A 13,312-nucleotide genomic window follows, 5' to 3' on the forward strand; every position below is an offset into this window, starting at 1 on the left:
GAGAACTTCTCTCTTAGTTGGATAGCGTTGACCCTTTAGAAGAGCTTTATCGTAGCGTGACCATCCAATCTTATATGTGAAGACGTCTGAGCCGGTGCACCACCACATACCTAGAATTTTCTCCGTTGCCATATCGGAGGATAAATCAAGGTTTTTTTCAGGTGTTATGTTTTCTCGTAGTGACTTCATCACTCGTTGCGAGTTGCTAATCCATCCGCGTATTTCGAAACCGCCTCTCCCATGAATCAATTTCACCTCTCGTGCCAATCGAATTGCTCCTTCTTCAGCTTCAACACTCAGCAACAAATCATCAACATAATGCTTCTCAGTAATCGCTTTCACTGCCGCGGGATACTTCTTTGAAAAGCGCTCTGCGTTGTTATTTTTTATATACTGAGCGCAGCTTGGTGAGCAACATGCCCCAAAGGTCATGACGCGCATAACATAAACGCCTAATTCACCGTTTCCGTCTCGCCAAAAAAAAACGTTGACATTGTCTTCTTCCCGAATTAACACTTGATGAACATCTCTCGTATATCGGCTGTGATTCCCACTCGTTGTTCTCGGAATTGAAGTAAAATGGTGATAAGAGAACACATCTGATCCGGACCTGTTAAGAGCGTAGAGTCCAGTGACACTCCAAAGAATGTGGCCGCAGCATCCCACACCAGTCGTACCTTGGCTGGTTTATTTGGGTTCGTCACCGGAAATACTGGTAGATACCAAATTCGGGTGAATGGATGATTGAGTTCGTCCATCTGAAGTTTTCGTATGTATCCTTTATTTAAGTAATCATCGATTTTACGGTTCAGAGAAACCGCAAGTGTTGTGTCTTTCTTCATTCATCTTTCAAGACAGTGAAATGCAGATGCAGTGCCATTGTATAGCTATTCGGTAAACGAACGTTTTCATAGCGCCAAAGGAGACCTGTCTCATATCGGTCTCCTTTGAGCTTGGTAAGAGTATTAAGGAGATCAAGTGCTCTTTTTTCATCATAGGTTTGCAGTGCATTGCACGTACGCATAACGCCAAGGCTATCAATTGCGAAATAATTTTTCATAGATAGATGAAGATTTTCGTCTGATTGTTCATCACAAGGACACAAATGAAAAGTGTAATGAATCATGTTAGGAGCTTCATTTGTATGCCATCCCCCGCAAACAGTCCACTCAAGTCGAGTTTTTATCGCTGTCGGTTAATGCATTCCTCCCTCGCGGCTTTTTCGGACGAGTGATACCTTGTCATGACTCATTCCTATCAAAATACGCGGCTTCTCGATATGAATCGATGGGTAATCCGTGAAGATACGGATATCGATGAGACAATTCTTCCATATCTAGTGTTTGAAGTGGTAATTGAAGTTTTTCTACTGTTCGTACACCGGTAAGTTTATATCTTGGTGCATCACGACGTGATCCAGATATTTTCAGATTAACTTCTCTAGAGCCCTGCTCATACCGCTGTGTTCCACCCGTCCACCGTAAACATAACGGTTTTATAGTTCCACCCAGATCGAGCTCATCGGCTAATTCTTGATCAAGTAGCGTAAGCGCTGATCCACTATCGAGAAATGCGTATGTTGAAACAGGGCCCTTGGTACCATACAGCACAACTGGGATGTATCTGAACAAGGTTGAACTTGAAGTAGTTTGATGTACGTTGCTACCGAAAGCCGCTTGATTGGAATCTGGCTGGGGTAATGGAGATATGACATTGCTTGACTCGGTGTTCAAATTAGTCGACTGCCCTTTTTCATGGTTGTGCAGCAATTCATGATGGCGAAACATGCATCCATTTATTCCGCATGGCTTTGCATTATTGGTGTGTTGCAAAAGTTTTGGAAAGGATGGATCAATACTTATGCACTGCTTTCGGGGCCACATGTATATATTAAACAGTGGTCGGTAAATGGCTGAATACAGCGAACATATAACTCATTATGATGATCCATTTATGATGGTAGCCTATGATTCAGCAACTCCTATCTCTACCTCCCCGTGGTACCGACTGGGATACGAGCAACCTTCGGAAAGATCGAGTAACCAACCTCGGTGGGACCTTAGGTCGTATGCAGACAGAGAAGGGGGCACTCGGGCCCCAAAGCTTAAGGTGTGTATACGATCCGTGCCGATAGCTGAATGGTGGAAGGGGCGATACAAATATGAAGCCGCGAACGGACCCTGTGGGGTACCGGGGCAAACCTCACAGTAATGTTGCCCTTGCTGTGGTATGGCAGGGTAGTCCACAGTCGACCATATATTTTCCCTAGCGACTCGTGGGAACCACATGAAAAGCAAAACCAACCCAATGCGAAGATCGAAGCGTATTCATCACCCTAAGAAGTGTCCTTGTTGTGTTAACTCAGTGGCATCGTCGTCCTCATCGTCATCATCGTCCTCATCATCATCGTCCTCGTCCTCGTCCTCGTCCTCGTCCTCGTCCTCGTCCTCGTCCTCGTCCTCATCGCTATTCCCTTCTCCGGTTATAGATATAAATCCGGATGAAGAATCGAAGAGCGAGCAGCAGTGGTCTGACCACCCATTAGCACCGTCATCGCCATCCGAAATGACACAAGACCCACTGTACGAAGAATCGAAGAGCGAGCAGCAATGGTCTGACCACCCCTTAGCATCGCCATCGTCATCCGAAATGACACAAGACCCACTACACGTGGAATCGAATAGTGAGCAGCAATGGTCTGACCACCCCTTAGCAACGCCACCCTTATCAGTATCATGGGAACCACTAGCATCGTCATCCAGAGTGATGCAACTACCCCAGTCCCCTTCTGTAGACATAGAGTCGTTTGATACACAGCAGACGATCCAATTAGACTCTCTGAAAGAACTCAGAGTTGTCCTAGAGCCGATAGATGCTAGTCAATATGATATACAAACCATAAGACTATCTAGAACTGAAACAAGAATGTTCATCTTGCACCACTACGACATGGGTGATTCAGTGTCGGACACCCTCTTGGCATTGAATTCCACATATGGACAAACTGTTACTCGTAGAACGGTTACGATGTGGTACAAAAGGTTCGATACCGACAGGAACTGCGCGGATCGTCCACGCAAAGGCCGTCCGAAGGCAATCGATAACACAGCAACACTGCTTGCTGATGTGAAACAAAACAGCCAGCAATCTACGAGGTCTATGGCCCAGAAATACAACTGTTCGGCAGCGACTGTTATGCGAACGTTGCATAAACTAAACTATGTGCCAAAAAGAATGGGATACCACCCACACAAGCTAGACCCAGTCAACCTTGCAAAGCGGGTGAAACTAGCCCAACGACTACTCAGACAAAGTGAACGAGACCAGGGTATGCTCGATAATTTGGTCACTTGTGATGAATCTAAGATACCCATGTTTGCGCCTCACAGAGGCATACATTGGATCGTAAAAGGCGCCATGCCGAAGACAATCGCCAAAGACAGGATGAATCGCAAGTGGAACATGCTCTGTGTGTTTTGGGATCGACGAGGCATTATACACTGGGAATTGCTAGACAAGGGTGTATCTGTTAACCGTAAACGATATCAGAAGCAGCTGGAAAAGGTGGCTGGTATACTGGGAGTGAGTAAACATAGGCCGGTACCCCTACTACACGATAACGCTCCGTGCCATAGGGCACATGAAACGATAGATAAGGCGAGGAGCCTGGGATTTAACATATTGAACCATCCTCCTTACTCACCAGACATCAGTCCATCGGACTACCATTTATTCAGGTCATTGAGTAATAAGCTTAGGAATAAACTCTTCAGGACTAAGGACGAGATGAGCGCATTCCTAAAAGAGTTCTTCGATAGCAAGCCTCCTACGTTCTATGCCAGAGGCATAGATTCCCTACCTGCGAGGTGGAAGCGGGTCATAAAATACGGTGGTAAATACTGCTTCTAGGTCAGTGTTATGTCATGTATGTTATGTGTTGTGTATCGTCCAATAAAAAAGAGAGAAGCCCCCCTAAATGTGTGGGGCTTCTCTCTTTTTTATTAAATTCCCCTGCGCCTTAATCTATGCAACACGCATTACATCTGGTTCTACGGCTAAGTCCCAGAAACGAGGTCATAAGTCGAAAAAATTCTAAGTCCGAACAATATTCTAAGTCCAAGAAATATGTTCCCGGATCACCCCCCATCGGAATCCGACCCACACCCGGCACTGGTACTGATTACGGTGTCCCAAGTTGCCCCGATCGAACGAGGTGTCTCTGCTAGCGGTATAAGCTGTGCACCATGTCCTGGAATGCAAAGTAGCATGTTTTGGCAAAGTCCCCCCCCCCCAGCACAGCACAGCACAACAGTTTGTTCAATTTCTCACTGCGCGACCCAGCACGCAGTACGTGTAACAATGCCCCATCAGCATCGGCGCGGCACAGTAGCTTGTGCAGTATTGCCCTTGCGATGCGCTATGTGATGGGCGGGTGCGTCGTGTCCCGTAAGAGAGAAGTCCCACCGTGGTAGCTTAGTGCTGCCCGCGCTGGCTGCTTCTCTCTTTTTTCATTAAATCGCATTGCGCCTGGTAGTATGCAATCGTGCGTGTGTGTGAAATCATCCCATGGCCGGGAATAACAACTGTCAAGTGTTGTCCCCCAGCACAACACAGCACACAACAGTCTGCGCGAGCCAACGCCCGCAGTACGCAGCATCGGCGATAAGTACGATAATGCTATAACACCAAGTGCGTGTGTGAAGCCATTCCCCTCGCTGGATATTACTTTACTTTTTTTTTATTTCATCCTGCGCCTGGTAGTATGCAACCGCGTATGTGTGTGAAACCATTCCATGTCCTGGAATGACAAGTCTCAAGTGCACAACACCCGCACACCAGCACCCGCAGTACGCAATGTGTAAAACACTGCCCCGCCGACAATAACACTAAGTCCCAGAAAGCGTCCAAGTCCCCCCAGCATACAGCACACAACAGCGCTGCGCGAGCCAACCCCCGCAGTACGCAATGTGTAAAACACTGCCCCGCCGACAATAACACTAAGTCCCAGAAAGCGTCCAAGTCCCCCCAGCATACAGCACACAACAGCGCTGCGCGAGCCAACCCCCGCAGTACGCAATGTGTAAAACACTGCCCCGCCGACAATAACACTAAGTCCCAGAAAGCGTCCAAGTCCCCCCAGCATACAGCACACAACAGCGCTGCGCGAGCCAACCCCCGCAGTACGCAATGTGTAAAACACTGCCCCGCCGACAATAACACTAAGTCCCAGAAAGCGTCCAAGTCCCCCCAGCATACAGCACACAACAGCGCTGCGCGAGCCAACCCCCGCAGTACGCAATGTGTAAAACACTGCCCCGCCGACAATAACACTAAGTCCCAGAAAGCGTCCAAGTCCCCCCAGCATACAGCACACAACAGCGCTGCGCGAGCCAACCCCCGCAGTACGCAATGTGTAAAACACTGCCCCGCCGACAATAACACTAAGTCCCAGAAAGCGTCCAAGTCCCCCCAGCATACAGCACACAACAGCGCTGCGCGAGCCAACCCCCGCAGTACGCAATGTGTAAAACACTGCCCCGCCGACAATAACACTAAGTCCCAGAAAGCGTCCAAGTCCCCCCAGCATACAGCACACAACAGCGCTGCGCGAGCCAACCCCCGCAGTACGCAATGTGTAAAACACTGCCCCGCCGACAATAACACTAAGTCCCAGAAAGCGTCCAAGTCCCCCCAGCATACAGCACACAACAGCGCTGCGCGAGCCAACCCCCGCAGTACGCAATGTGTAAAACACTGCCCCGCCGACAATAACACTAAGTCCCAGAAAGCGTCCAAGTCCCCCCAGCATACAGCACACAACAGCGCTGCGCGAGCCAACCCCCGCAGTACGCAATGTGTAAAACACTGCCCCGCCGACAATAACACTAAGTCCCAGAAAGCGTCCAAGTCCCCCCAGCATACAGCACACAACAGCGCTGCGCGAGCCAACCCCCGCAGTACGCAATGTGTAAAACACTGCCCCGCCGACAATAACACTAAGTCCCAGAAAGCGTCCAAGTCCCCCCAGCATACAGCACACAACAGCGCTGCGCGAGCCAACCCCCGCAGTACGCAATGTGTAAAACACTGCCCCGCCGACAATAACACTAAGTCCCAGAAAGCGTCCAAGTCCCCCCAGCATACAGCACACAACAGCGCTGCGCGAGCCAACCCCCGCAGTACGCAATGTGTAAAACACTGCCCCGCCGACAATAACACTAAGTCCCAGAAAGCGTCCAAGTCCCCCCAGCATACAGCACACAACAGCGCTGCGCGAGCCAACCCCCGCAGTACGCAATGTGTAAAACACTGCCCCGCCGACAATAACACTAAGTCCCAGAAAGCGTCCACGTCCCGGAATGCAAAGTGTCAAGTGTTGGAAAAGTCCCCCGCACAGCGCACACAACACAACAGCGCAACAGTTTGTTTAATTTCTCACTGCGCGAGCCAGCACTCGCAGTACGCAGTGTGTGCATCGGCCCGGCACTGGTATTAAGTCCAATTCGATAACATAATAACACCAAGGCAACATCGAGGGTAAGAATGCGCGTGTCAAGTGTGATGAAAAGTCTCCCCCACACAGCGCACACAACACAACAGCGCAACAGTTTGTTTAATTTCTCACTACGCGAGCCAGCACTCGCAGTACGCAGTGTGTGCATCGGCCCGGCACTGGTATTAAGTCCAATTCGATAATACAATAACACCAAGCCAACATCAAGCACAGCACAGCACAACAGTTTGTTTTATTTCTCACCCGCAGTATTACATCGACAACGGCGCGTACATGACTATTGAAAAAAAAAACAACACATTCACACATTGGTCACACATCATCATCTTTACCTACGGGAAAACTGAAACTGTTGGAAAAAAGTTCAACTATTGAAAAAATGTCAACTATTGAAACAAGTAACCAACTATTGAAACAACCAACACCTTAGGCACGGCCCAAGTACAAGTACGAGTTCAATAGTAGGGTTACCCCCCATCGGAATATGACCGACACCCGGCACTGGTACCGATTGCGGTGCGTGAACATTTCCCGACCCAGCATGGTGTCTCGGCTAGCGGTACAAGTCTATCCAAGGCACTCCTATAACGATGCCCCCAGTGTGGTATATACCCATACCGAGGCAACGTTGGTATGACCATGTTTACACTATTGTGGGGAAAGTTGGTGAGTGAAAAGTTTGAGGCATAACTTGCGAAGCTTGTATGGATGTTCGGTAGTACGATGCCGTACGGGTGGGGTCAAGTTACTGTCGGTAGGGTCGAACGTCTATCGAATCCAGTGAGTCTGGTCGGCACCAGGGAGGGTAAACCTTTTGAGCTTGTATCGAATCCAGTGAGTCTGGTCGGCACCCGGGAGGGTAAACCTTTTGAGCTTGTATCGAATCCAGTGAGTCTGGTCGGCACCCGGGAGAGTAAACCTTTTGAGCTTGTATCGAATTCAGTGAGTTTCGTGTGTCGAACCCCTACCCTCACTACGTGGTGAGACGTACGTACTCCAGTGTGTGGTGTCGTGTCGTGCGTTGAACGTCGAAGGGGCATAAGGCGATTGTGGCTTTCTCGTGTGCCATGCGAACCCTGTGCAGTACGGTGTGTCGAACATTGAAATACCTCCCATGTAAGACGCATCGCATCAGTGCAGCTAGTAGCACCACACGGGTAGTTACCGCTCTCTCGCTCCGAGTTTTTTTTCTCCATTGTTATGCCTCCTCAGCGTATGCTGTAGGTATGCAGTAGGGGAAAAAAAGCGTGCGCTCGCTCGCTCGTCTGTGTGTGTTGGGTCGTTTACATCAATGTGGTGCAGCTACCTCGTGATAAGCGAGCGTGGACATGTGAACAATACCCCCTCTCACGCTTTTATGCGTGCTAGTAATTGTGTATGGGAATCTTTTGGCTAGTGTATGGCTATCGTGTATGCGAACGAGGAACGAATTTACCGAGGATGAACGTTGTGGTGATGTTGTGCGAAGTTAATATACACCCCTATCGAATTGTTTGCGGGCCGGCGTGCCGCGCATCCATCAGTAGATAGTGATAGTGAATTCTGGTTGATCCTACCAGTAATATACGCTTGTCTCAAAGGTTAAGCCATGCATGTCTAAGTACGAACAGATTTAATGTGAAACCGCATAAGGCTCAGTATAACAGCTATAATTTACAAGATCATACAACTAGTTACTTGGATAACTGTGGAAAATCTAGAGCTAATACATGCAAAATGCAGGGACCTCGCGGAACCTGTGCAATTATTAGGCAAACCAATCGTCCCCCTTCACAGGGCCGTGACGCTTGAGTTGAAATCTGGATAATTCCGCTGATCGTACGGTCTCGCACCGACGACGGATCTTTCAAATATCTGCCCTATCAACTATTGATGGTAGTATAGAGGACTACCATGGTTGCAACGGGTAACGGGGAATCAGGGTTCGATTCCGGAGAGGGAGCCTGAGAAATGGCTACCACATCCAAGGAAGGCAGCAGGCGCGTAAATTACCCAATCCCGGCACGGGGAGGTAGTGACGAGAAATAACAATGTGAGACTCTTGAATGATGTCTCATAATTGGAATGAGTTGAGCATAAATCCTTCAACAAGGATCCAGTGGAGGGCAAGTCTGGTGCCAGCAGCCGCGGTAATTCCAGCTCCACTAGCGTATATTAAAATTGTTGCGGTTAAAACGTTCGAAGTTCATTCTTGTCCAGCACGGGTGCTACTCCTAATGTTGGCAGTAGGTCACTGGTATTGCTGCGACTATAAGACTGGGTGCACATACACGGTGGCACTTTGTGCCCTTTATCGGGTGCGGTGTTTCCACCTGCCCAGCTGCGATTACCTTGAACAAATTAGAGTGCTCTAAGCAGGCCACACAACGGCCGAGAATAATCTTGCATGGAATAATGGAATATGACCTCGGTCCTAATGGCTGGTAAAGCCAGGGTACAGCGCAATCCAGTGCCAATTATTGGCCCTTCAGCTTCCGCCCTGGAACTCCTATCCTTACCTCCCCGAGGTACCGGCTGGGGTATGAGCAACCTTAGGAAAGATCGGGTAACCAACCCCGGTGGGACCTTTGGTCGTACGCAGACAAGGAAGGGGGAAAACGGGCCCCAAAAGTTAAGGTGTGATGCGACCCGTGCCGAGAGCTGAGTGGTGGAAGGGGCGATATAAATGAGAAGCCGTTAACGGAGCCTGTGGGGCACCGGGGCGCACCCCACAGTATGCAGCCCTTACCGTGTTACAGCAGGGCACTGACGCGGAGGACCCCACCTTTCCCTAGCGACTCGTGGGAATCACATGGAGAACAATAAACAAAACCAACCAAAACAAAAAACTGTATCGACGATGAGCGGAGTAGGAGGTAAAACTTACCTCAGCCTTACGGCAGAAAAAACCGATGGAAAGATAACAAGAAACCCTTTCTTGATATCAAAAACGCTATCCAAACTAACGAAAGACATATTAGAAATAAAGTACATAAAAAGAGACACAAGCTTTCTGATTGTTCTAGAGAACAACAGAAACGCGGAAAAGCTACTAATGCTTAAAAGCTTAGTAAACGGAGAAAAGATAAAAGTAGAATACCACAAGAACCTGAACATCTCAAAATGTGTGGTCTACAGCGAAGAAATGATGGAAATGGAAACGAAAGAGATACAAGTTGAGCTAGCAGACCAAGGTGTGCTAAACGTACACAGAATCACTAGGAAAAACGAAAAGAGAGAAACGGTTAACACGCCTCTTCTTATCATTACGATCAATAGATCAGAGCCTCCGGAGCATCTGAAATGTGGTCTACTAAGACTTAAAACTAGACACTATTTCCCGAAACCAATGCAATGCTTTAAATGCTACAAATATGGGCATACACAGAAGAAATGCCAAAGAGAAGAAGCAAGGTGCAAAAAATGCTCGAAAGACCATATCAACGCATCTTGTGAAGAACCACCATATTGCATCAATTGCAAAGGGAATCATGGGCCTGGCGACAGAAACTGCCCATTTTACAAACGAGAGAACGATATACTAAAAATTAAAGTATCAAGAAACATACCATATGGGGAAGCAAAAAGAACGTACGTAAACACACAAAGACAAACAAAAAGTTACGCTGATGTAGCCAAAAGCCAAGTTCAGCAAAGATTGGTGGTAAACAATGAGGTCATAAACGAGAATAACGCTCTTAAGGCCCAGATCCAAGAACTGAAGCAACAGATAGAAGAATTGAAATCAATCATTACAGAGATGCAGAAGAACAACATGATAAACAAAATTGTTCAAAACGAAGCCGATCTGATAAAACCTTCAACCAGCCATAGCGCTCATGAGGGCATGAGAACGAGCGAACCTAATAACAAAGCAAACAAAAAACAAAAAAAGAGGAAAGAGAAAAGATCCTCTGACTCCTCGCCTCCGTCAAGGAAAAACAAGAAAAGCGGAAACTTTTCCGATTCCGAAATGTCACAAAGTGACACAACGGAGCTATAGTGAAACCTTTAATATTCCATAATGAGCTATCACAAATTCACAAACGAAACACTAATACTACAATGGAACATCTTTGGCTTCCGAGGCAGACTACACGAGCTACAGCTACTAGTAAACGAACACTATCCATCCATCATTGCACTTCAAGAAACAATGGTACCCAAAATACCGCAAAATGTACTAGGTGGTCAATATGACTGGAAAATATACAACGATCACAGTCACCCAAACAAAAACGGGGTTGCATTGGGAGTACTCCACGACGCACCCCATAAGTGGATAGATGTAAGTGGGATCGATAAGGTGCAAGTCGTAGCAGTAACTATACACCTCCCACTAAAACTTACGATCGCAAACATATATATATCGCCACACTATACAAACATCGAATATGAAAGGGCCATAATTGCAGAAATAACACACATTGCGAGACAACTCCCACAACCGTACATACTAGTGGGCGATTTCAATGCCCACAACGAAAATTGGGGATCATACAAAAACGATACAAGAGGCAATCTCCTCCTTGAGGAGACAGATAAACATCGATGGAAAATACTAAACGAAGGTAATCCGACTAGGATGCACCCAACCTCTGGTAAACCATCGGCAATAGACCTGATGATAGCCTCGCATAATTTGCCCAACAGCTATTTATGGAGAACTGACGAAGACACAAGAGGAAGCGACCACTTCCCTATTTTACTACAAAAACATGGCCAAACAACAGTACTTCCCACAAGAAGGAAAAGATGGGTAACAGAAGCAGCTAACTGGAACAAATATGAGAGTGAAATCGAACGTGCCTTAACAGGTATAGAAAGTATAGACCCCCTGGGACTAACAGATATCATAACAACTGCGGCTAGCAAAAGCATGAGGAAAACAACTGGCTACAAGCCAAAGAGAGAGGTCCCATGGTGGACCAGCGAAGTACACCAAGCCATAAAAAGCCGTAAAAAGGCACTCAGGAAGTTGAAGAACTCCAACCCTTCCTCACCTGAATACCAGGAAAACGCGAAAAAGTTCAGAATAGAGAGAGCAAAAGCAAGAACCATAATAAAGGCGGCAAGAAAAAAGAGCTGGGAGGAATACCTAGCAGGGATCTCCCCAAACACAAGCAGCTCCAGCATGTGGGCTAAAGTTAGAGCATGTAAAGGAGAATACAAATGTGAGAGAATAATAATGAATATTGACCAAAAAATAACAGATGACAATAACATCATAACAGAAGAACTTGCCAAGCACTTCACTAAAGTATCGTCAGATGAGGTCTACGAGACCTCCTTCAGAAACTTCAAAGAGAACGAGGAGAAAACAGTGGATATAAAAATAAGTGAAAATAATGAAATTTACAACAGAAGCTTCGACATGAAAGAACTCCTATGGGCACTGAACAGTGCCACAGGAAAATCCCCAGGTGAAGATAATATAACCTATCCACTACTACAAAATCTTCCAATTAAGGGTAAAGCTATACTACTAAAAACACTTAACGAAGTATGGCATACCGGCAAAATACCAAGAAAATGGAAAGAAGGTATTATCATACCCATTCCCAAAGTAGGCAGCAACACCATGAACCCAGATGGATATAGACCTATAACCCTCCTTAGTTGTGTGGGCAAAACATTAGAAAGAATGGTCAACAGAAGACTCATTGATGAGCTAGAGTACAGAAACCTGTTAAACGAAAGACAACATGCTTTTAGAAGAGGCAAAAGTACAACCACCTACCTAGCACACGTCGAGAGTATAATTAATACAGCCACAAGGCAAAATGCCCACCTAGACATGGTCTCGCTGGACCTGTCCAAAGCTTTCGATAGGACGTGGAGACTACCAATCTTAAAGCAAATGAAAGTATGGGGTTTTGACGGTCGCATTCTGAGCTTCGTTAAAGACTTCCTGACCGATAGGAAAATTAAAGTGTTTTGCAAAGGAGCATTGAGCTCATCTAGAACCCTACAAAACGGCATACCGCAAGGTTCAGTCATGTCAACAACGCTATTTTTAATAGCTATGGAGTCCCTCTTCGAAAGGGTACCAAATAACGTGTCTCTGGTGGTATACGCAGATGACATTACACTTATTAACTACGGTGAAACGCCAGGCTGGAATAGAAGGAAAACTCAAAGAGCGATCAACCACATACAATGTTGGGCCGATGAAAGGGGATTCAAGATTAATCCCCAGAAATCAAAACTAGTACATATATGCAGAAGACGACACCATAGAAAGGCCCCCTCGCTCCATCTGGGAGAATGCATAATCCCCCAAGATAGAAAAATGAAAGTACTGGGAGTAACAATAGATTCAAAATTAACCTTCAGACAACACTTCGAAGACGTTAAGAGAACAACACAAGGTTATATAAGAGTAATGAAAATAATAGCAGGAAGGTTCAAACCTAGCAACAGATGTACCCTAATAAAGGTAGTAAACGCTACAATATTAGCCAAAATATTACATGGAGCTGAGCTGTACTCAAGAGCAGGCGATAAAGCTACTAAAGCTCTAGAATCTGTATACAACGAAGGAATCAGAATAGCATCAGGTGCTTTTTGCACCAGCCCAGTACTATCAATTTATGCCGAATGTGGAGAGCTCCCTCTCAAATACCAAATCACTAGAAACATTTGTACAAAAGCATATCAACTGAAAGACAGGCTTACATCAGACCAATGGGAAACCCTCCCTCTATTGGAAAGAGCAAACTTCAGCTTTAAACAGCTTACAAATCAAGATCTACCTCAAACCGTAACAAGTGTACCAACCAAACAAAGAACATGGGTACACCAATGTCCAATTATTGA

Source organism: Toxorhynchites rutilus, chromosome 3, assembly GCF_029784135.1.
Source record: "Toxorhynchites rutilus septentrionalis strain SRP chromosome 3, ASM2978413v1, whole genome shotgun sequence".
In the NCBI taxonomy this organism is placed as follows: Eukaryota; Metazoa; Arthropoda; class Insecta; order Diptera; family Culicidae; genus Toxorhynchites; species Toxorhynchites rutilus.